Source organism: Podarcis vaucheri (genome assembly GCF_965113315.1).
Source record: "Podarcis vaucheri genome assembly, chromosome: 6".
Lineage (NCBI taxonomy): Eukaryota > Metazoa > Chordata > Lepidosauria > Squamata > Lacertidae > Podarcis > Podarcis vaucheri.
In genome coordinates this window covers 76,841,673-76,866,410 of record NC_138764.1, presented here as the reverse complement: position 1 = coordinate 76,866,410, position 24,738 = coordinate 76,841,673, and the positions used below count along the sequence as shown (strand labels likewise).

At 42.2% G+C, this 24,738-nt stretch overlaps 1 long non-coding RNA gene across 1 annotated transcript in view; it reads left to right on the top strand.

The window, feature by feature from the left end:
- The window catches only part of LOC309534385, a 415,746-nt gene that overhangs the window by 268,082 nt on the left and 122,926 nt on the right, over positions 1-24,738 (top strand). The window lies entirely within an intron of this gene.

Below are 24,738 nucleotides of genomic sequence, written 5' to 3'. Positions count from 1 at the left end.
AACTTTTTCTTTTAGTTTCTTTTGAATTTCAGTTCTCCTCTGGAGAACATCCAACAAAATCACCTCCCCATTATTGCCATGTGTGAATCAGTGGTTCAAGTTTGAATATTGTTTACTATTATTTTAACATATTTGAATGAGACAGTGGGCTTGGCCCTCCACTCTTACCGGCTCCCCTCTCTTAAGCCATCTTTCTTCATATTCCAATTCAGTTTAATTCAACATTTAGGTGAGCTGAAATTTCTTCAAAGAAGAACAACCAATGGAGAAGTTCACCTTCTCCCCACCAATAATATTCAGCAAAACCGTTTTCACTCCACCCTACATTTTAATTTCTGAAATGCCGCCACTTCAGCTTAAGACAAGGAAGGGTTAATGCTGACAGGAGCTCACTGCTAAACAGGGTGAATTTATTCTACAGTCATTAGCACCGGCATCACTTTGTAACATCTACCTTATTATCCACTCCATTCACACACTTTCCACTATGGTAACCCTGGAGGTATGATTTATTTAATCTCCTTTCATTTTATGCACTACTAAAAATATAAAAAAATAAAAATTAAAAATCTAGGATACAGTGTGAGAAAGGCATAGGCGAATATTGGTTAAAATGTTTTCAGGTTGTACCCGCTCAGATGGAATAAAGGGTTGTCAAAGCTTAGATAACAATAATTGTCTATTGATTTCATATATTCATTGCTTAGCAGCCCTGTCACTGATCCATTTTGAGCAGATCACTTTTGAGACACCTTAATCATCACACATTTCAGGACTCGCAGTATACAGCATGCCAATACTGTAATTAGAATACATATAATTACAATGTACCATCATTAGCTCTAATTATACCACTGCATAATAGCGCCATTATAATACATTACTCTTATTAATACTTACACACTTAAAATAAGAATGAACATTATTTGTTCTGGTTGCACTCTTATTAAAGATCAGCCAGCAATACTGACTTCCCAAGAATATTTTCCTGAGCTAACTACTACAGAGACGAATGGGAGGAAACAAGAGTCATATCTCGGGACAGGGAAGGTTCATAGGATACAGGTGGAACAGCTGTATAACAGGGGAAAGCAATGAGACCGTAAGATCACAGGAATGAAAATGCAACATTAGTGCTATTTATTAGATGTACCATGATATTTGAATTTGCCAAGTATTTGTACCCATAAGTACATAAATCTAAAGAATCAGTGACTATCCAAGGACTGAGCAGAAATGTAAGAAGTAGGAGGCACATTTATTCTACTTAATTTATATCTTATCCTTAATCTATATCTTATCCTTGGCCTTCATCACATAGACATCCTAGGGCAGGTTACATAAAATTTAAACATGAGAAAGTAAGCACTAAAACATTAGAACAATATAAACATTACTGCTGTTCTTTCTTTGTTCACATACCTATGAGATAACTGCATGTTCCTATATCGTTAAAAGCCTGGTGGAAGAGGTAGTTTTTGGCTAGGGCTGAAATCCAAATAGTGTCAGTGTCAGCCACATCTCTACGGGGAGGGCATTCCACAGCTTGGGAGCCTTCACTGAGCAGGCCCTGTAAGAAACCACAGTGCTATCAGCCTCTAAGAATCACAACTACTATAGCCTCTCCAGCAGATATTACCATTTGGGCAGGGCCGTACCAGGTCTTTGTGTGAGTACAGAGCAGTGGAGGACATAGGCCTTTGCCCAGATCCAGCAGGGCTGTTCCTCTGTTCATGTAACCAGGTTCCAAGCTATTCAGTATAGCATTCATTTTTCCAACAACCCCTTTTCCAAGGACAGTACAGTGCAAGCATGTTAATGATTGTGCTTTGTAACCATCTTGCCACCCTTTAACATCAGATCATTGCCTTGCATCCTGCAAATGCAGAAATATTTCCCTTCCTTGCCTGTGGACCACTGTCTTGACCCGTTTTTCATTCTAGCCTCAGCACTATTGCCTATTCCAGTTTCAATCTGACTATTCATAAATAATTGCTCTGCTTCCAACCTCTCTTTTCTTCCCCTCTCCCCACCTTCACCCTACAATGGAATTTAGAGAGAATTTAACTCACTCAGTGGCTAAGAAACAAAACCCAGCACAGGGCTGTATGCAAAAGTGGCTTGCTGGGTGGGATGAAGCCTCTATGCTGGATTCCATGCAGGTGAATCACTGTTCTTAGCAGGAGAAGGAGAGGCAAGTCAACAGGGAGGTCAGTGTGGTACAAACACACCAGCAGGACCAATCCTGCACCATGCTGACCTTCCTGCCATCTTACTTTTGCTCTCCCAGTAAGCAACAGTGGCCCACCTGCCATAGCTACCATAGCAGCTCCTCCAGACCCTATGGTGAGCCAGTAGAAATGGGTAATGATAAAGTTGAACATTGTCTCCAGCTATTATGGGTTGGAGCTAAGACACCACCCTTCCACTTGTTCTTGTATCTACTTTCATTTTCCTATCTAGCTGTGTGTTAACCTGTTCATCACTAAACAGCTTCTTCTTTTGGGCCTGTAAAATGAGTAACCCCATCTTATATTAAATAAGAACTTAACAGGCTGTATGTAGGAAAGGCTTGGCCTCTCTGTGGATAAGAACCCCCTGAGGCAGACGTCACCAGCCAGGTACCCTCCAGAAGCTTTGCACTACAATTCCAAACAACCTTAGCCAGCATGGCTGCTTGAGAACGCAAAGAAGGCATGGTGCAATATCCCTTCTTAGAGGTTTTTGTAATATAAGACCGTACCTCCATTTACCACGCCTGTCACAGTGACGGGCCTTTTGCTAATAGCTCCCAGATATTGAAGACAATTATATTATTTAAGGGGCAGGTGGGGCTGATATTATTGAAACTCTATGCAATATTTTTCTTCATCCCAGCTGCAGAAGTAGCATTTCTATTCTCCACCCCCAGAGAGCTAAGCCTAGCCTAATTACCAAAATGTGAAATGCTTGGGCAGCATTTCCTGTTGCAGATTCTAAAAGTGTTGTTCTTACTGCTTGCAAACTATTCTGCCAATGTAGACTCTTTGCCTTAGCACTACGGATGTGGAAGACATTTGGTTTGGTTCGCATTTTATTGAGAATCCACCAGATTTGCACTACCCAAAAGATCAGGCAAACAATATGCCACTATCCTATGAAATTCAATGAACTTTTGCAATGCGGTTCTTCAACCCAAAAGTGCATACAAAAAATACATATTTTCAGAAGAAGTGTGCATAAAGATGCAAACATTAGTGAAAATGATATAGAAATATGCATATTAGAGGGAAATGATTGCAAAAATGTGTATATTAGGTGCAATGTACACTAGAATGCTGGTGAATTCTCATGAGGACTTTAAAAAACAACAACCTCAGACGGATGTGAAAATGCTGTGAACTCAACTTTTAAATTGGAAAAATGAGAAACTTAGAGACATTCATGCATCCCTATTAGGAACATTGGAAACTGCCTTACACTGAGCCAGACCATTGGTCCACCCAGCTTAGCATTGTCTACACAGACTGGCAGTGGCTCTCCTGGATTTCAGACAGAATTCTCTCTCAGCCCTCCATAACTGGTGATGTTGGGGGCTGATCCTGGGACCTTCTGCTATACCACTGAGTGATGGCCCTTTCCCAGTATCATGTTGTATGTCACCAGTTCAGCAAGAGGCTTCTGTGTAAGGTCTAATTTCAAGTGGGACCTGCAGCTAAATGTTACAGGACATCCTTACTTCCTAGCAGGAATGCTCCTCTCCAGAGTTCCAGCCAGCCAACTAGCCAACCACGTCTTCTTTCAAGATACTCCCTGCTGCTGAACTCAAGCAAGTCAATTGTCTCACCTTCTTCCCCCGCCATAATATTTTTCTTTTTCTCTTCCAACTGACTCTCAACATTCTATGGCTCCTGGTGGTCAGTAAAAGATTCCTGCAGACTTTGCAAGCTCTAATGTGAATCCACACCTCTCAATCTAATGTGAGGGTTGAAACTTACTACCCACCAAATATTGCACTTCTCCAGCTGTTGCAATAAAGCCCTTTACTCAAAAACTGTATCAAAATTTTGAAAGGAATTCCATGTAAAAGTATGCATTTAAACCTGCATTTAAATGTAAACATCTCATGTGGTTGCTTTTTTTTTTTTTTAAAGGTTAATGCTCTGGTAAGAAGCCAAAATGGGCTCGTGAATAAATGCTTGCAAAAATGACATCAACTGGCAATTGACTTATTTATTCATCCTTGTGGCCACTGGGCATGCTTGGTCTACACTGGGATGTTTGGAGCGGGTTCTTCTCCACCTCATAATTTACTTTAGCAAGATTCAGAGTTCTCTTGAACATGCTAGTCCCATCTTCTTGTTTCTCAGTGGCCCCATTTTGTCTCCAATTCTGACAGCATGAGGGAAACTATGCTGGAGAATGAGAGCGCAAACTTCAACTGCAAGGCACTGGACAGGTGGCAAGAGCAATAGGGGAAGGTTGCATATTGAACTGCTTAAGAGTCTTTAAACTGATATGGGTTGTTAACCATCATGCGCAGGTCCAGGGTTGTTAACCATAATGTCTGGGCCAATTCCTAACACTAACGGTTGCATTCCGCCTTCTGCTGACACCATTTCCAGTTATGCAAGGAAAAGCCTTCTTCACTTTCTGCCTCGCACAGCTGCTGAGTGTTGATGTGCATCAGTGAATATGTTTCATTACTGATCTGTGTACAGTTTGCTACAGCAGTTAATTAAGTCTGTGAAATGGCCTGGAATACTTTTGGAAGGCTTGGCATAACAAAAGCATAAAATTATCATGGTTTCTAATGCAGAGTTAAATGACTTTTAACTACAGACCTCACCTTTTACATTTCCCCTACTCTTCTAACTTTCTTCCTGCCCTGAACAACATACTGTAGAATAATGACCCTTATTCCAGGACACTTTGTTATGGGGTAACTGCAGCTTAATCAGCTGCATAGGATGCAACCATCATGAGTTTCTTTTTTGGCTATGATGGGCAGTCCAACAATATAGGTCCAAATGGTCACTCGCCATGGGCGATAGTCAATTTAGCTTGACTCAGGGTAGACCGATTGAAATTAATGAACCCAACATTGTCATGTTCATTCATTTCAGTGGGTCTACTCTGAATAAAACTTTGTTGCATACTACCCCAGTATCTTGTAAACATTTGTATTGCGGCATGGGAAGCCAGGAATTTTACAAGACCCCCTGAGAATAAATAGTTTTTAAAAGAATCACATTAGACAAATGTAGAAAGGCAGGAATATCAATGATTATCCTCTTGGATTAATAGGAGTTCACCAAAAATGCATGGCAGGAAATTAAGGGGCTCCAAGTGTGTACTTATTGAGTAATGCCCACCCACCCACTCACACCACCCTGGGTCTGTAAAGCACCATGCGCTCTGATGGTGCTGTATACAATAAGGAATAAGGAATAATGGCTGTATACTCTTGAATGCTTCCTGTTCCAACACTTATACTTCCAATGCAGTTTTAACAAGGTCCTGGGTGTACAAAGAGCACTTATTTGGTCAAATTTCCATGTGGCCCAGAATCACAGTTAAAGAGTCCTTAAACTTTGCAGCAGCCCCTAAACGTGCAGAAATCACATACCAAAGCGGACTCCATCTGGTCCACAGATTGCTGTTGTATAAATGGCTGCACACATAAGGGATGGTTACAAGCTTAAAACTCTGTAAATGTGACTCCAGGTCATGCAGAACTTTGCATTTCTTATGCACCCACCATCTTATTTAAATTGACTGTTCGTTACTCTTAGGCTGCAATCCTACCCACTCTTATGTGGGATGTAAGTCCCGTTGATCTCAGTGGGGTTGAATTCTGAGTTAGGTATGTATAGGGTTGCATTGTTACTCAGGCTAGATGTCCATTTGACTAAGCAATTAAGAGCTGCCATGTGTTTGGGGTAAACAACATTTCATCCAAGGCTGTGATTAAGACCATTATTTCCCAACCTACATGTACATAAGCAGTTTGAGACACAGAGTTTTTAAGTCTCCAGTACTCTCTCTGACAAAGTGTGTATGTAATATTTTCAATTTTTTTAAAAAAAAAAATCCCTGCTTTTTTCCTGGATTGGTGTAGCTATCTAATTTCTGGTCTGCATAGCCGTATACATTTGTAGTGTCCCGTTCAAGTCAGCGAGCATCCTCTTAACTATGTCACTGAGAATTTCCAGCAGAGAAGTATGCCAGATAAGCAAAATTGCAGGTGATCTTGGAGAGGGTCAGTATGGCAGGATTTGAATGAAAGCATGAATACCACGTGAATTAACCCTGTTCCTCATTCTCAGGCACTCTCCACATAGTATATGCCTTGATATAAACCTTTCTGGCAGCGTGCAGGCAAGCAGATGTTTGGAGGCTAAATCCAGTCAGCAACATCTGATACACAGTATATTGAGCTTGCATTTGGGCTCTTGTGTCTTGCAAGGGCCATCTGTGTGTTATGAATGCTCACATGTTCTGTCATGGTGATTCACTCTTTTTAAAAAAGCATATATCTTATATCCCCCGGTACATTTTGTATAACCCTGATTGCAGTTGTAGTCACCGGAGCCTGAAGACCATCATGCAGCTATAATGTGAACATGATTCTAACAAAACAAACTAGCGAGGCTGAGAAATAAGGGGAGTTCTCTACCCTGCACTCTGGTCTCCCTCCTTGATTACATGATGATATATAGAAAAGTCTAGGACTCTTTCCCGGAACAGAAAATCATCTCTTGACCTCCTAATCTAAACAGAAGTCAGTTTTGAAGAGACTAGTGCAGTGCTTCTGAATATTCCTTTCAACATCATATTATCAAAGAGGAAGCAGGATGTAGAAGGACTATAACTCAGTACATGAAAAAAGAAAATCCTAGCTGAATTCCCTGGTGTGCTCATAAAGAGTTGGGAAAGACTCTCTTGTCTGAAACCCCCTAAGAGTCTTTGCCAATCATGGTAGACTATTGTTCTTCAGCCTGGGTTCCCTGATATTTTTGTACTCCAACCCCCATCATTCTAAGCCAGTTTAACACAGATCTGCAATGGTGGGAGCTGTAGTTCAGGTCCAAGGTTGAAGAACACTGATATTGAGCTATCTTAACAGGGGAGGCCACATGGCACACACAGTTCTGTCCTCTGAAAGCTTGCCACCACACCTAGCATCTGGTACAGCTACTGCACTCTGCCTAAAGTCAGGTCAGCCCTCGTTGGCTTGCATAAGCCCCTAGCAGCTTACTGAATTCTGGAGCAATGCATGGTTGGCTGCCTGGAACCCTGAAGAGGAACAGTCCTGTTAATGGGTGAAGATATCCCAAACGCCTTCCCCTCCATCATAATACTAGAACTTGGGCCCATCCAATGAAGCTGAATAGGTGATGCCACTGCATCTGTTGGCAACTTTATTATCTCAATGACTCAGTGTCCCACCCTAAGGTACACTATATCAAGGCACTGTCATAGTCCAAAACATCTGAAGGGCACCAGTTTGAGGAACACTGGCATGCAGGAATGCAGCCTTAGCAGTATTTCTATAAAGATAAGTTACTGCATAAGAATCTCAGTGGATGTATACTTTGCATCAGTGTCCAGTAATCTTTCATAATCATAATCCATGCCAGGCAAGGAAACTTTATCCTTCTCTAGCCTCTTTGCATGTTATACATTTATTATAGTCATTATTATGCCAGAGAAAGTAAAACACCCTAAATAAGTCTATTGAACTTTATTCAAGTTTGGAAACCACTTTGCCAGATCATCAAATAATGGACAGAGCCTCCTTCCAGAAGCTGTTTACTTAATAAATTAAATTTTGAGATTTGGAAATGCCTGCTATCTCCTATATTACTCATTGTTTATTCAGTAGCGCTCAACGTTAGCAAGCACAGTAATCAGGAAGTAATATAATACAGAAGGCTAAGTGAGCGTCGAAAAAGGTTTTGCCTTGGATGAAGTGCATGAGATGCTGATCTCATCTATGCTCCTAAAACTGCTCAGTTCAGTGGGTCCTGTGGATTTGGACCACCTTAGGTGCTATGAATTACCTACAGAGAAAATACTTCCATGTGAAATGCGTATGGAAGCAGAATGCCATCTGTGCACACACACAAAACCCAGATTACTAGATGCATTTATGACATGATGTGGTGGTGGATGGGTGGATGCCCATGTGTGCATTGCACTTAGATGCAGAAAAAACATACATAGTTGCTCCGCTCTGACTCTTGAGCTGCCCACGTGCATATAGAGCCAGCACAGCTTGCAAGGGGTTAGCTCATGGCTTTGTGATGATCCAGAAAGAAGAGAAGAACCCCTGATCTGATGCAGTAATAAGAGTTGTTGACATACAGGTGTGTGAATTGACTCAACAAGGTGTCAGCTGATCTACTTGACTGGCAGGGAGTTATAACCCTGGCTGCTGGGTTGAAGTTTCCAGTCAAGGAAGGAGAAAGATGCCACTTTTCTGGCAGACCTCCCTTTCTTATGCCCTTTCTACATAACTACTTAGGCAGAAGGGTTCTGTGTTCCTAGACTACCTTCACACCTGGGTATGTTCCTGGAACAATGGACAATACCGAAGGGAATACTTGCCAAAGAACTGAGGTTGGAAGATAGATGCCCAACCAGGAGTATGAGAAGCTGGACAGGAGGCAGGAGATACAGGAGATCAGCCTAGGATATATAGCCCTCTTCAGGTGATCTTATGTACAGTAGTGGAATCATGTGGGTAGGACTGCAAGGACAAGCACACTTGCACCACCCTACCCTCTGTCATTCTTGGTACTCTCAGTGAGATGGAAGGTGACTATGTGAAGCAGGAATCCGCCTGGTTGTAGATTTCTTGGCACACCATTGTTTGTTCACAGTACACTGTATCAGAATGCCTGAAGAGGGCTTCCTAGACATGGGAAACAATGCCTGGTGCAATACGAATGTGCTGACTTGTTTCCAGAGGCTCAGAACAGAGTGAGCCTGGTGGCTTGGTCTTGGGAGTTGAAGCACAGAGAAGGCCACCACAGAAAAGGCCTTAAAACTTCCCATCAATACGTGCTCATTCTTCTTCCATTATGTCTATAGAATCAAATGCCTGTGGATTCATGGATTCTGTTATCAAGAGCAGTGAAGAAGATTTGGGCTTTATTCACAACTTTCTGCCTCATTATTATTCTGTTATATCGGCTGAGAGATTTGACAAATATTATCTTGGACTGTGTATACAAATATATGCTATTTTGTTCTTTCCAATATATGTTGCACTGAAGAACAAAATACCAACAAATTGTGTGTGGGTTTTTTATATAAAAAGCAGAGTCTACATAGAAAATAAATGAGTCTTGAAAATGATAATTTTTATTTCCCTCTGGACAGTAGCTGCCTGAAGACTGACATTCTGTAGCAGTAGCTAAATTTACTCCTAGTTATATATGCCAGGGGTCTGCCCCCTCCATGAATTTGTTTGCAGATGGGTCTTTTTTCCCTTTCCTCCTCCCTACAATCTTCCTTCTCCTTCTCTCTCTCTCTCTCTCTCACCCTCCCTTTTTCCTAGAGAGAAATGAAGGTTTTTTGTTTTTTTACATTGAATATTTAAAGACAGAGAATTTGCAGGACGCAGCAGAGACTGCCTCCTGTGATAAGAGGAGTTATTGTTGTGAAGAATTCCTTTAAGATTCAATCTTAATCATTCCACTATTGAAATGGAAGAATAAAGTAATATGAGGTTTGAATAGACTTGATTAAAAAGAATAATTATTTTGCTTGGGTGAGTTAAATATATAAATTCATGGTGAGTTTGCATTCTCTTAGCATTTGCCTATTAGAACAGTTCCACTTTTCAATAATTATGAGTCTAGCTTTTAACAAAGAAGAGGACCCTTTTGTCTCCCAAAGCCCTCTTTTTCAGGATGATTGATGGTAAATCCACACTAATGTTGGGCGCTGAGCACAAGGGACTCTGGAGCTTGTAATCTGAGGTTGCAACACAGCCAGTTGCAGCTAACATAGGCAATGCCTTCTCATGCCTCAGAGCCCACTTAGTGCCAAGCCTTCTGCCCTTGTATCAGAGCTGAGCTAGGAGGTAGGACAAAGAACAAAGCCAGGAACATATCGACAGCCTAGAAGGCCTTGTTGCTCAGGTAAGGTCCCAAGAAGGGCTTCATAGCCCTTCAGGTCTAGAGTAGTCCAATGGCTAGGCTGAGTAGGTGGGTCCAGTCCAGGATGTGAGAGACTGCATTGCTAGGATAGTGTTCCAAGCTTCAGTTGTGATAGCTGAGGCATGGCGAAGCTGTTGACCTCTGAATGTTATTCAGCTTCCGTCAGCTTCAGCGAGGATAGCCAATGGTCAAGGATGATGTAAGCTAGCAACATCTGGAGGGTCACAGTCTCCCCATTCCCATGACAGCTCAACCATATGCAAAGGTTCTAGCCTCAACAGCATCAGATGCCTTGCTGGATCAACAAGAGAGGCAGTGTTTTTAGTGGTTAGAGTGTTGGATTAAAACAGGGAGACTTGAACTCAAATTCCCACTCAGTCATAATGATCACTGGATTACCTTAGGCTTGTTGCCATTTCACAGACTAGACTACTTCACAGGGTTGTTGTGAAGGCAAAAGAGGGGAAGCTATGCACTTTTCTCTGAGCTCCTTGATGCAATGGTATGATCAAAAATGTCCTTAATAAATCAACTGAAAGCAGCAGAAATTTTTGTCCGTTACTTTTCAGGCTCCAGCTCTAACTCCAGACCATGACTTGGAACATATACCCTCCAAAGAAAATTTCAGGCATTGCCTTTCCAGAAAGATCAGGAGTAGGTATTTGCAAGAGAGAGAGAGAGAAAAGCTTCTTTTGCTTTTCTATTTTTTCCTTCCTCCAAGAACCTCTTAGTGGCACATGGGGTTTACCTTTTTACACCCTCACAACAACCCTGGGACGTAGATTTAGGCTGAGCATGTGTGACTGGCTCAAGGTCAACTAGAAAGCTTATGGCTGAGTGCAACATTTGAACCCAGGTTTCCCTGTTTTCATCAAGCACACTAAACATTACACCGGCTCTCAAATTCCTCTTTCTTCACACTATCATTTTAAAACAAATTAGCCCCATGACACACAACAGGTTTCCTACAACCATACAGCTAATGTTCTGGCATTAAAACAAGTTATTGATAATGATGCAATACTAGGCATATAAACATTTTTACAGGAGGCTATGTCTAGTATAAATAATCTACAACTGAAAAACAACATCATCGACTGAACTTGCTCCTGGAAGAATTCAACTCCTTTCTTCTTAACTAGAAAATACTAGACAAAAGCTGAAGTTCTAAATCCTCTTTTCCTGGGAGTAGGCCCCCTTAAGCTCAACAGGACTTACATCTGAGTAGTCACATATGAGATTGTGCTGTGATAGTGCAACTCTATACATGACATCTCACAAGGATGCGCCATTAATGCAAGTAGTCTCAATTCCTGGGGCTGCAATCATACGTACACTCGCCTAAGAATAAGCCTCACTGCATAGACCGGGACTAAATTCTGAGCAGATGTGCATATGCTTGCATGGCTGCAATCCTAAACCTAGGATTAAGCGCCACTGAATTCACTGTTACTTACTCCCTAATAATCATACATAGTGTTGGGCTCTCAATGCAATATCCTGTTTTAAAACTCTTGCTTCATCTCTTCTAACTGAGTTGGAAAACAAAGAGCCTGGCCAGTAGGTTTTCAGGTCTGCTGCTAGAAAAGCATCGCTAAGAGCATCGTTTTTTTAAAGCTGTACACCCAAGGTGAACTTTTAGACTGGACTCTGTCCCTGAAGGTGGCATCTGTTTAAAGAGCTGCCCAGTGCAAGTCCAGTTTAAAGATTGAAACCATAAGAAGAGAGAGCAATGGGGACCTTGAAGTTGCCCATCAACATTTGGCGTCTGGACTGCAGATTAAGCCAGGCATAGGGATACTCGGCCCTCCAGATGTTGTGAGACTACAATTCCCATGATCCCTGACCACTGTTCCTGTTAGCTAGGGATGATGGGAGTTGTAGTCCCAAAACATCTGGAGGGCCGAGTTTGCCTATGCCTGGATTAAGCTGACACATAGGCCATCTGGTCACATGATGAGAAGTATTGTATTTCTATTTAAATTATAGTCATTTCCCCCCTAAGCATGCACCTATGCATACAAATTAACTTATGCAAATCTGTATTCTTTTTCGTCCTCTGTTTTGGTAGAATGTAGGTGGCACCTAACCTAGGTGCGCCATTAATTAACTGCATCTCTTCCATCTCTGAAAGAGGCTGTTGGGTCTTTCTCCCAAGCTTCAGAAGGTCCCAGATATGATTCCCAGGTTCTCCAAGTAGAGACCCCTGTGAGAGACCCCTGCCTGAACCCCTGGGCAGCCACTGCTAGTCAGCATAGACTGTATTGTGTTAGATCGGTCTGACTCAGTAAGATTCTTACATTTCGGTTACTCAACTACCCTTAAAAAAAAAAAGTATTGTTGACCTTTTCCTTCCATGCTCTAATTTGCAGTGTGCATGATTGCAGCAGTAGCAAGTTATACAAGGACCGGGTTTTTATTAGCTTTGCAGCAGCAACTGCTATGGGAATGGGGAACAAAAGGAGCAGCTCTGCTTGCCATCTTCTTTTACCAACCTGTGAAATTCTTTGCCAACTTTAATTTGTATTAGCTCTCCCTCTCTTTTTCTGCCACTTTTCTGCTGCCTTTCCCCCCTTTCTTTTTAAGAATACTTTTGACAGGAAATCATATTCTTTTTGGTTGCACCCCCACACAGACACATAAAAACACGTACCAGTAAATTAATCCTCCTGTCCCTCTGAGTTTTCTTCTAATTTCAACTTTTTGTAAGTTGCCTTGGGAGCCTGTTGAAGGGTTTAGCATAAATAACCTAAAAACAATAAAATAAAATATGAGGCTTACATGGAACATAGTGGACGTGGTTGTTGCTCTCTCAGAATTGTCGGGGGGGGGATTCTGGAGGAAAGGACATTAAAAACAAGCTGTGTGTGTTTACATGTCATCCCAAAAGAGGAAATGCAGCACCCAAAAATAGGACAAAAGGGGATACAGATTTGCATAATACTAGCATAGTCTGATTTACCTGTATAGATGCAAGTTTAATAATAATTGCTATAATTTAAATAGAAATACGGTATGTCTCACTCCCTATAATGAAGAAGACTGCGACACCTGAGTGCCTGTTGGTGCTACCTGTTTATATTTAAACCAGTCTTAGACCAGACTGCCTTTCAAATACAGTGGTACCTCAGGTTACATACGCTTCAGGTTACATACGTTTCAGGTTAAAGACTCCGCTAACCCAGAAATAGTGCTTCAGGTTAAGAACTTTGCTTCAGGATGAGAACAGAAATCGGGCTCTGGCGGTGCAGCAGCAGCAGGAGGCCCCATTAGCTAAAGTGGTGCTTCAGGTTAAGAACAGTTTCAGGTTAAGTACGGACCTCCGGAACGAATTAAGTACTTAACCTGAGGTACCACTGTAGAGGATGCTTTCAAACAGAGGGTTAGGACAGGACCACAGGACATAGGACCACACTAGATATGAAACACTGATTCTCATGATGCTTTGCAAAGAAAATGTTGCTTCATTGATAAAGCCATGGTAGTGGTCAGTGCATTAGTTGGCTCTCACATAATTCTTTGGCTACCTAGTAAATTGCAGGATTATAAAGGTTAGGATTCAGTGGTGCACAACCAAATATGGTACAAGTGGGGAAAGAGTTCCTAGAAGGATATTTTAAATGATAGGATATGCATCACAATCCTATGCCTGTTTTCTAATAAAAGTCCCTTAGTGAGGTGTATGCAGAATTCCCAGTGAGTGTTCAGGCTTAATATGTAAAATCTTTGTTATCACTACCTTAATCAGATAAAAGTTTCTGTGAGATGAAATGATGAGAGTTTCATGTGGTTGTTATCACTAAAGATTCTATTTCCTTATGACTTGCATGTTGTGCATTCCCCACCCCACCCCAGTTGTTCCAGATGCCTATATCTGAGGAACAAGCAACGAGTGTGAGAAATAATGGTTACACGAGAAGTCATCTCAAGACTGAAGCTGAATATGAGTAGGAAGGGAAGGATTTGTCAATTTCATTTCTTACAGTTTCTCATTTCTCCAATCTTAAATCGGGTTTTCCATATTGCTGTAGCAATTTGCAAATTTTCTTTAAAAAACCAAAACCCTAAAGAAATTCCTTAGCATTTTGTGTGAGTTTCTCCCTAAAAACACACATAAACACATTTTTGTATGCAATTTTGACTAATGCACATATTTTGCTTCAAATGCCTGATTCGGCTAATCTCCCCTATCCACTCCCAACTGCGTGATCATCATCATCACCATGTGAGGAAGAACAGAAATATTATCCCTCGGCCCACCCCTTCCCTTATATTCTGGTCACAGCTTCCTCAGCCCTCCAGATGTTAAAGGCTGAATACCTGCAGTTGGCAGCCTGCACTACTCATCTAGGGGCTCCCTGCACAGTTTAGGACCCTGGAAGATCACAATTCAAATCACACAGGAAGCCTAAACTAGTCGCACAGGCACAAAAGTTCAATCCCCACATATGGAGGAATGTGAGAGTAACAATGGTGGTGTGATGGAGGGGGCAGAGCAGGGAGCATACGTCTGCTCTCCATCTCTCCATGTGCTGGTCAGTGCTTGGCCATTCTATAATATATCACAACAATACAAACACAACACGCAGGCTAATAGTTAGTAGACAAGTTTCAAAAGTAAAATCTCTCAATAGTCTTTCAAAAATTTCAGTGGAAGACATCTCAAAAGCCTCAAAAGGACAGTGTCTCTGGAATGATACTACTGTTTCGTAATGGTCTTCATCAGCTGGAAATAAGATACAAGACATACAACCGATGAATGATAACAAAACTGAGCTACCTGCATACACATTGTAAAATAAAGCAGAATACACAAAACAGAATATATAAAAAAGGTACATACCCGATATTTTTCAACAGAATACAGTGGTACCTTGGGTTACAAACACTTCGGGTTACAGACTCTGCTAACCCGGAAGTAGTACCTCGGGTTAAGAACTTTACCTCAGGATGAGAACAGAAATTGTGCGGCAGGGGCAGGGTGGCAGTGGGAGGCCCCATTAGCTAAAGTGGTATCTCAGGTTAAGAACAGTTTCAGGTTAAGAACGGACCTCCGGAATGAATTAAGTTCGTAACCAGAGGTACCACTATATGTAAGTAAGATTCATGCTAAGGATCAGTGCTCACTAGATAGTGTAGCTGCTGATACTTGTAACACAATGGCATAGGACAGGCTTCCTCAACCTTGGCCCTCCAGATGTTTTGAGACTACAATTCCCATCATCCCTGACCACTGGTCCTGCTAGCTAGGGATCATGGGAGTTGTAGGCCAAAAAATGTCTGGAGGGCTGAGGTTGAAGAAGCCTGGCATAGGACATATGAAGTAAGCCACAGGTGTTTCCAATAACGGTATACTTAAAGGAACAGTATGCCACATACAGCATACAAAAACAAAGTAGACCCATGAAAAACAAATATACAGATACTATTCTTCTGTATATTTGTTTTTCATGAGACGTCTTCTGTTGAAACCTTTGAGAGAGTATTGTGAGACTGTCCTTAGACATCTGTTTTGAACACATGGCTTGACGGCCCTCTCTACCACTCTGTTACATTGTACATATGAACTTTATTGGCTTATTCCTATAATTCGAATGATATCATTATTCTATTATATATTCTCTACTAACTATTAGCCTATGTGTTGTGTTTGTATTGTTCTGATTGGTTCTTATTAATATATGCTGTGTCCTTTCAGAATAGCTTGATTTTTAATTTAGTATTGGACTGCCTTGAGCACATCTCTTCCCCCACCCCACCCCACATACACATACCTTAAAAAGGCTTTTTGGATACTAGGATGTGGGCCTACATTGAGGAGGTGGGAAAGGGAGTACAGCTGGAGCCTGTAACTTGATGCGCATTTATGGAATACAGTCATACCTCGGGTTACAGACGCTTCAGGTTGTGCGTTTTCGGGTTGTGCACCATGCTGAACCCGGAAGTACCGGAATAAGTTACTTCCGGGTTTTGGCGCTCGCACATGCGCAGAAGCACCAAATCACAGCCTGCGCTTGCACAGACATGTCGCTGCGGGTTGCGAATGTGCCTCCCACACGGATCACGTTCGCAACCCGAGCGTCCACTGTACAACACTTTTAACCACTGGGGCATTTCCAAGTAAGCAAGCATAGGATTGGGCTGCATATCTGTATTTCATCCTGAGAACTGGAAGCTTGTTCATAAATTTTCCTGGAGAACATTTTCATTGCCCAAATCCTACATATAATCCTAAATCAATTAAGTGTTTGCTGTCTCAGTGGTAATTGAGGACTCCGCTCCTTAGGATAAAATTATCCACAGAACAAGATGGATACACCAATCCTAAATACATTAAGTGAATTAATTCTAAGGCTATCAAAGTGACTAAAGGAATTTTAAGTTGATTAATCGTCTTCCTTTTAGCCAATTAATCAGTCAAGTAACAGATCAAATTGTTTTTTTAGATATTGAAGAAAGTATAAGTCAACTTACAATTTAATAAACAAAAACTGCTAGTCTCTATTAGGAGATACCATCTTTCTTTCTCTTTCTTTTTTTTATTTCTTTCACTATTACAGAAATGCACCAGAATTAACACTGATTAACATTTCCCCTGAGTGATTAAATATGGTCCTCACCACTTAAACCAAGTGGAGATCTGATTCAGCTACTGAACAACGCTTGCAACCCTCATACATTTCATTTGAATGCGGTGGAATTTACTTCCATATAAGAAAGTGTTTGTAACATTAACAGCCAGAGTCCCACAGTCATTGTACCCATCAACCTGTACAGAGTAATCCTCAAGTCACATATGCCATGTTTCCTTTTTAGCTGTGTTGATTCCATTGAAATTAGTGCAATTAAACTAGTTTAAGGGGCCTGAATGCCAATTTTAACCACTTGGGGTGGGATGAACATTCCCAAAATCAGAATTTCAGCAAATTTGGGAACCATTTCACTAATTTAGGAAGCCACTACACACAGAAAAACTACTAGTCACATGGCTCCTGGTGGCAAAATCAGTCAAATGCAACCACTTTTTTTTAAAAAAAAAATACCTGTTACATAGACAATAGGTGTTGCTTCACTTAACCTAGCAGCAGCTCTCCATGGTCTCATGCAGGAGCCTGTTAAATAAACTATGGCTTAATGTGAATGTGCAGTGTGCTAGTGCCTATTGCTGAAATGGCAGCTGCTTTCTTCCTCTCCTATTCCTATTGCTGCTGCTGCACTGCAAGAAATAAGCCAAAGTTTGGCTTGTGATGTCCAAACCCAGGAGCATGGTTTGCATTGGGCAGGGCTCTGTGCACATACTAATGTACAGACATAGAACTCCTCTATGTATTGGGGAAAGGTCCTCTCATGTCGGTCTCTCATGAATAGGTTATTGCAAATTCATTAGTATGTGCATACAGTCCTTTTCCATGCCAGCCAAATGTGTGTACTGTGGGGAAAGCATTTCTTCCCTGGGCACTGTAAGTTGGTTAATTCAGTCCCAGGATATGCATCTGCCCCGCTCCAGGTAGCAGTGACAGTCTCTTATTTATCCAGCATGGTGTAGCATTTCTTCGCAGAAGCATTAAGCCCTGTGAATTTTCACTGGTTTCAATCAGCACTTTGGGCACTCAGCGTCCAACGGTATCAATCCATTAAGTAGAGTCAGATTTTTTATATATTTTTTAAGGTTCTTTATTGCATAGGCCGCAATTTCTAACCTAAATGAAGTCACTTGAAACTGATTTTCAAGAGCAGTTAAACACTCATCTGCTGTCACTTATTTCCCTTCTGAATGTTAGGGTCCTTTTCTGATGTGATGGAACAAAGCCTGTCTTCTCCTTGTTTACATGTGGCGAGGTGTTTCTCTGATTTCCACCACCACCAACTCCCCATTTTACAGGCTCCTTCTTTTAGGCTTTCTCCCCTCTGTTAACCTTTAATAAAAAAAATTGTCCTCTTCATTAAAAAGAAGCGTTGTGCAGAGGTTTCTATAAATGCTGAACCTGACAAAGCAGGAGGTTAATGTTTGCCAGGCAAGTGTAAATCTGATTTAAAAGGAAAAGAAATAAAAGGTTATTATTGTGAAGGCCAAATAGAGAGACTTCTCAGCTGAAATGGATGGCAAAGGGAGGCCTACATTTAATGGAAGTGGTGTCATTTGCTGTGCTACTCCTTGCGGGGGGGGGGAGGCTGGATTCTGCTTAGTCTCAAATTCAAAAGTTTCATGCATTATTCCCCAGGAAGAAGATTGTGGAGGTGTGCTTGATGCTGAAAGAAGCTTCAAGCCTACATGTACATTATGGCGCTGAGCAGTGCTTTTTTCCAGAAAAAAGGTGGCGGTATTCACCTTAACACGTGAAGGCATGCATACTTCGCTCCCGAAACATGCTTTCCCAGTAGCCAGCCGAGGCGAAGTTCCTCGCATGCCCTGACAGCAGCCGCAGTGTCTCCATTGGCAACACAGCCACGCGAGGAGATCGGTGGTGAGGCAGGAAGAGAGGAGAGAAAATGCCCCTGCGCAGTTGACAGAATAAACTGAGAAGGCGCCCTGATGGCAACGGTGACAGCAGCTGTGAGGATGTCGGAAGCGGGAAAGGGGGATCCTGGAAAAACTTCCAGGACACAGGTGATTTTGCAGCTGTCAGTCATTGCTCTCCTTCTTTAAGATGTTGAAAAACAGTTCTGGTTCTGCGTACCGCATGTACCGCCAGAGGAAAAAGCACTGGCGCTGAGGTAAAGGTTCCTTCAGCACAAGAGTTTCCCATGTAGGAGGGAATCTCCTCCCCCTGCCCCCCCCCTCTCCATATTTAGAGGATGTTTTCTCCAATCCTTCAAAGTCAATTTGAGGGTGGCACAGGGCAAGGGCAGTAGGAGGCAAGAGCTAAACTGCCACCATGTGTACATGTGACAAGGCTTGGAAACAGACTCTTTTGTCCATCTATAGTTGTATCCAGGGGTAAATTTGCACTAGCAGAAACTCCCTCACTGGTGCAGGCAGGGAACCTGTTCATTCATAAGCCTGTTCTGTTTCCACATCAAACTGTCAGGGCTTTCGTGGTGTTTTTTAAAAAAAAACCCCACACAAAAATTCACGTTCAAAATATGTATTTGAAGTCAAATTTTGAATGTATTTTCTCACAGAGCACATATTTCTAAACATATCTTATCTCAAAATACATGTTTAAATGCATTTTGATTTCCCCACCCCCTACCAGAATTGCATCACAAAATTCACAAAAGTGCGTTCATCCACACATTTGTCCAAGAGATCAGGTCAGGTCCTACTAGAATTTGCCAAAAAAAACCAACAAACAAAAAAACTACCTGAATTCCTACAACACCCCTTGAATAAGAATAAGAATATTTCAATGGGCCTTTGTTGGGGGACATTCCCAGAGGATGGCTTTGTGCTGGGTAATGACTGTCTACAACAGTCACCATATTATATTTCCAAGCAATCTCTGTTATGGGAATGATGACTTACTTGCCTCCTTGCCTCCCTGAGCTGCATGAAAAACCCCACTTACATATATACACAGACACAGACACACACACACAGACACACACACACACGCTCCTTCCATGTAAACTCATTTCTAGGACAAAATGCCAGGAAGTGAAGCCCTGTACATCTCTTCAATTACTATTGTTCTGGTTTCCTCTTAGCTACTGGATAATAAGTAGCTTTCAGAGAAGCATTAAGCAGATTTGCCCTCCAGGGTTTGCATTCTAGTAGAGTGACAGTTATTTTCATAAACAGGAGGGGGGAAGGAACCCACAATCCAAAAAAATATAGGCAGACACTGGCTAGCCAAACTGCTTATTACTATAGAATCTTGATCCAGACAGGAAAATACACAGATTTTTTGTTTAATGTCTTCAAATGTCACTGCATTATGATTTATATCAGTGTGCAACATATTGGGCTTTATTATAGAGCGCGCGCACACACAAATTACTGGAACTAATGCTTCTTCATTTTATAGAATGCTTCCATTCTAGTCTGAGGGCAGAACATACATCGTTAGTTATTTAAAGCTCACCTCTAATGATGTAAAATAATAATAATAATAATGGGGCATGAAACCCAGACTTAACAAAACAAAAATACAAAACACAGCATTTTACAGACTTTACGTAAACATAATGTGACAATGCAGTTTCTTTCATTCTCTGCTATGACAGTTAATTCCAGACCAGGAAAACTGTCAAAAATGTTTAGTTCTGCTTGGGTTGAGTTAATTACAGGCCCCGAGGCTGTGCTGACTTTTTCCCCGCTAATGGCACTGTGCTACAGGTAAAAATCCATTTGCAAGAATGTTTTCATAGCTACAGATCTAATTTACTGAATATCAAATATTTATGCCATTGCAATTAAAGTGACAGCGTTCCAGCCCCCCTCGCCTCCCCCCCACCATGCAAGCTTGGGTTTTTAATAGAATTTATTATACAGTAAACATTTGGTGAAAAGTTTTGCTACAGCTTATAATGTGAAAGCTTTGAATATTTTATTGATTTTATTCTTTTGCTCTCAGCTCCCATAAACACTGGAACATTATGAACTTCCACACAGTGCATGTTGTGGTAGGGGCCATTTTGGTTCTGCTGTTGCCTCGTGGATGGGAGGGCATTTCATCATCACGGCAACTGTTGTGGTGATTAGAGATGCAGAAGGACATCGAGAAAGGGCTGGAATGCCCAACGGTGTTTAAGGAATCAGGAAAAGGGGAGGAAGAGAAGGAGGAAAAATAAATAGAAACAATAACAAGCGTCCTTTGGCTCACACAGAAGAAGGCAGGGGTCAGGGGCTGGGCAATTGCTGACCTAGCAAAGTATAGACTTGGGCTTCTGCACACACATCTCTCAGTGGAATGATGTGTACAAGTGAGAATGTGTAAGAATAGTTCCCAAGACTGAATCACTACATGCAGCAAAGAAGAGGAGGAAGCCTATATGGGTGTCCATTGCTTATCCAAGAAATGGCTTATCTGAACGCTTGGATAAGAACTGTAGTTCAGAGGTAGAATCCATGTGTTGCATGCAGAAAATCTCCATGTCAATCCCTGACATATCCATTATTAAAAGGATCAGCTACCAGGACTGGGGGAAATTGCTGCCTAAGATCCTATAGAGTTGTTACCAGTCAGAGTAGGCAGTACTGGGTTAATTACCTGGAATGAGACAGCTGCCTAAGTAAGTGGCTGCCGATACAAACATTGCAGTACTGCGGCTCTGTGAGTCTTTTCTCACAGCTCAGTTTCACACCAGTAGTGAGCACAGTTTTCTTCAGCAATGCATTATTGAAACTACTAAGACTAGGGTGTTATCTTCAGAGAACAGTCCTCTATTTGGAGGTGTCCTGTATCTGGAGGCTGTCCAGTCCAAGGCTGTGTACAAATATTCCCTCTCCTGGAAGTAAATCAATGGGCAAAGAATCACAAGCACTGAGTTTTTAGGTCTCCATCATTGCACAGAGTGAGGCCCTCATTTCAGGCAGCTGATGCTGGAAGGCAAGCCACCCATTTCTCTTGAACCATACCATGGCAGAAGCAATGCTTGCTTGTTACTGGCTTGGACTGCCACTCTGTCTTGCCTAGTTGCCTTCTGTGAGTATCTCATAGGCAGCCCCACTGGAGAAAACCCTGTGCTGCGTCTGTGCATGCCCAGTTCTGCTCACATTCTGGTGACTGCCACTGCCTCATTGCAGTATTTGTGTGATCAAGCAGCAGGTGCAGCAGTGAGTAAGGAGTAATGATGTCTTGGAGGACATAGTTGTGTATATATGCCAAGTGGCCTTGCTTGTATCTCCCTAGCTAGACTGCTGCCCTCAGACACACTGGGAGATGCTGTTCTGTCACCTGTATTGAAGAAAAGATTCCACTGAAGGTCCAATCAGCTTCCATACATGAAATGGGATACCATCGTGTTGGGTACCACCAGCTAAATGTCTTATCCATTCCTGATATTAGTCTGCTCTTAACGCACAAGAACATGGGCAGTAAAAGGTCGGATTTATTTTTAATGCCATGTTTTAGCCAAACAGATGATTTTAAAAATGAGCAACTCTGCTATTATTGTAGTTGTGATGCACTGTTTTCCCTCCACCCATATGCCTACCCACACATGGATGTATCTTTCTCTGTCTGTATCACTCTTCTGTTGGAGAAGACTCCTGCATACAAAAGTTCATGTCACAATAAATTAATCGTTTAAGTGCCACAGGTCTTTGTCCTTTTAGCTGCTGCTGACTAACAGAGCTGCTTTTCTGGAGACTGTCTGGCTTTGCTCTTCTTGCCTGCTGATTAACACCTGCACACTTACCATTTTGTGATGTAACAAGAGCATCCAATGGAAGCAGTGCAGTTCTGATACAATAGCCAGAAAGCAGCAATTCAATGGACACAGGCAGTGTTGTCAAGGCACAGGATCTAAGAGTTCCATCAATGCTGCAGTCATACGAATTGAGGCCATAAATTAGAGAGATGCAGTAGGCAGAAGCACAGTCAGAAACAGGACCAGAATTCAAGAGCAAGTTGGGAGTAGAAGTGGAACCAAGCACAGCTGGCCCTACCATTAGGCAGAGTGAGACGCCTAAGTTCTTATTTAATATAAGGCAAGGTTAGTTACTTCTATAGCCCAGAACAAGAGGCTGTTTGTTGATGAACAGGTTAGCACACAACTGCATAGAAAAACGAAAGTAACCACAAGAACAAGCTAAAGAGTAAATTCTTAGCTCCAATCCATAATAAATAGAGATAATGTTTAGTGCTACCATTTCCCGTTACTCTAAAGATGGTCACCTCAGGCAACAGATGATGGGGACAGTAGGAAGAAGCAGTGGGGCATTGGCAAACTGAGTTTGTGTGTCCCCAGTAAGATAACTTGCTGTCCTCAGGAGGATGCTGTGATGTCATCTGTTTTGAAGTAACATTCCACTGCCAGCCCAAGGGGCTTCTGCACCTAGAATAGGAGGAGGAGCCATCTTATCCTTTGACTCAAGCAACAATATTTCTCAGGCCAGACCTGGAGCCAGAAGCTTGACACAAAAAGGCTGTAGTAACCAACTAAGTTTTATTCAGAATAGAACCGTGGAAATTAATATCAACGGGCCTACTTTGAGTAGGACTAGCATGGGACATAACTGACGACCTATAATCTATCATTATAATTACCCCATCCCTATTCTATGCTCTTTGCTATCAAAAAGCGGCAGGCGACGGACACACTCCCACCACCAAACGCAGCAGCCCAATGCCGCTTCACACCATTTAGGAAACTGCCCCGTCCTGAGTCCTACAAGAACGGACAGTTAAACTATGGAACTTGTTCCCATAGGAAGCAGTGGCGACTGCTGGCTTGGATGGCTTTGAAAGAGGATTGGACAAATTCATGGAGGATAAGGCCATCAATGGCTACTAGCTGTGATGGTTATGTTCTGCCTCTACAGTTGGAAGCAGAAATGCTTCTGAATACCAGTTGCTGCAAACCACAGGAGGGGAGAGTGCTCTTGTGATTGGATTTCTGCTTGCAGGCTTCCCACTGGCATCCGGGTGGCCACTGTGAGAACAGGATGCTGGACCTAGAGATGCTGGGGATTGACCTTCTGCACTTAAAACATGTGCTGAACCACTATACGATGGCCCTTTTACTACACACAAGTTCTAGGATGTCCGGAGATACTGGGGCGTGATCAATTATCTGCAGATTCCTTCTTGGTGGGAGTCTTTTGAAAATGTCTTGAGTTGATGGGAATATTGGCATCTTCCTCCCAGACTGACACATGCATTTCCAGCCTGGTTCCAGAGGAGCAGCAGAGTCACCCTGTGGCAATGGATAAAAATAGAGGATCACTGTGTGCAAAGCTCCAGGGCCGGCAGAAAACTTTTAAAGCTTGGGTTTGCTCTTTAGAACCAGGCAGGGGACAGTGGCATTTCAAGAAAATGGAATTCTCCTTCTTTGCAAGAGACAGACAATGGCAGTCCTATAGCAGCAGCAACTTAGTACAGTGAGAAAAGAAATGAAGAGATGCCCTGTGGATTTGTTTTCACCAATGAGTGAAAAACCCATCATGGGATTCCCCAGCAACCAGAATAGCTCATAGATATTTTATTTGAGTCTTTCCATGTTCCATGAGACTTACCTATCCTTCTAATACTCTACTCAGTGCATTCTTGTTGGCAGGATTAGAGCTTGAAAAATCAGAGAGCATGCTTGGGGGATCCTTTAAGTCTGCAGATGCCCAAACATTTAAAGAACAAACTTAAGGAGACCAAAAAAACACACAACACCCCACAAACCAGTGGCAGGCAGGGCAGCACCAGTGGCGTGACACTGCTGGGAGTGGCCACCAAGACCATATTACACAGGTCCTGAAAGACCTACATTGGCTCCCAGTACGTTTCTGAGCACAATTAATAGTGTTGGTGCTGACCTTTAAAGCCCTAAATGGCCTTGGCCCAGTATACCTGAAGGAGCGCCTCCACCCCCATCGTTCAGCCTGGACACTGAGGTACAGCTCCAAGGGTCTTCTGGCGGTTCCCTCACTGCGAGAAGTGAAACTACAGGGAAACCCATCCAGACGGGGCAGGTATAAATTATTATTATT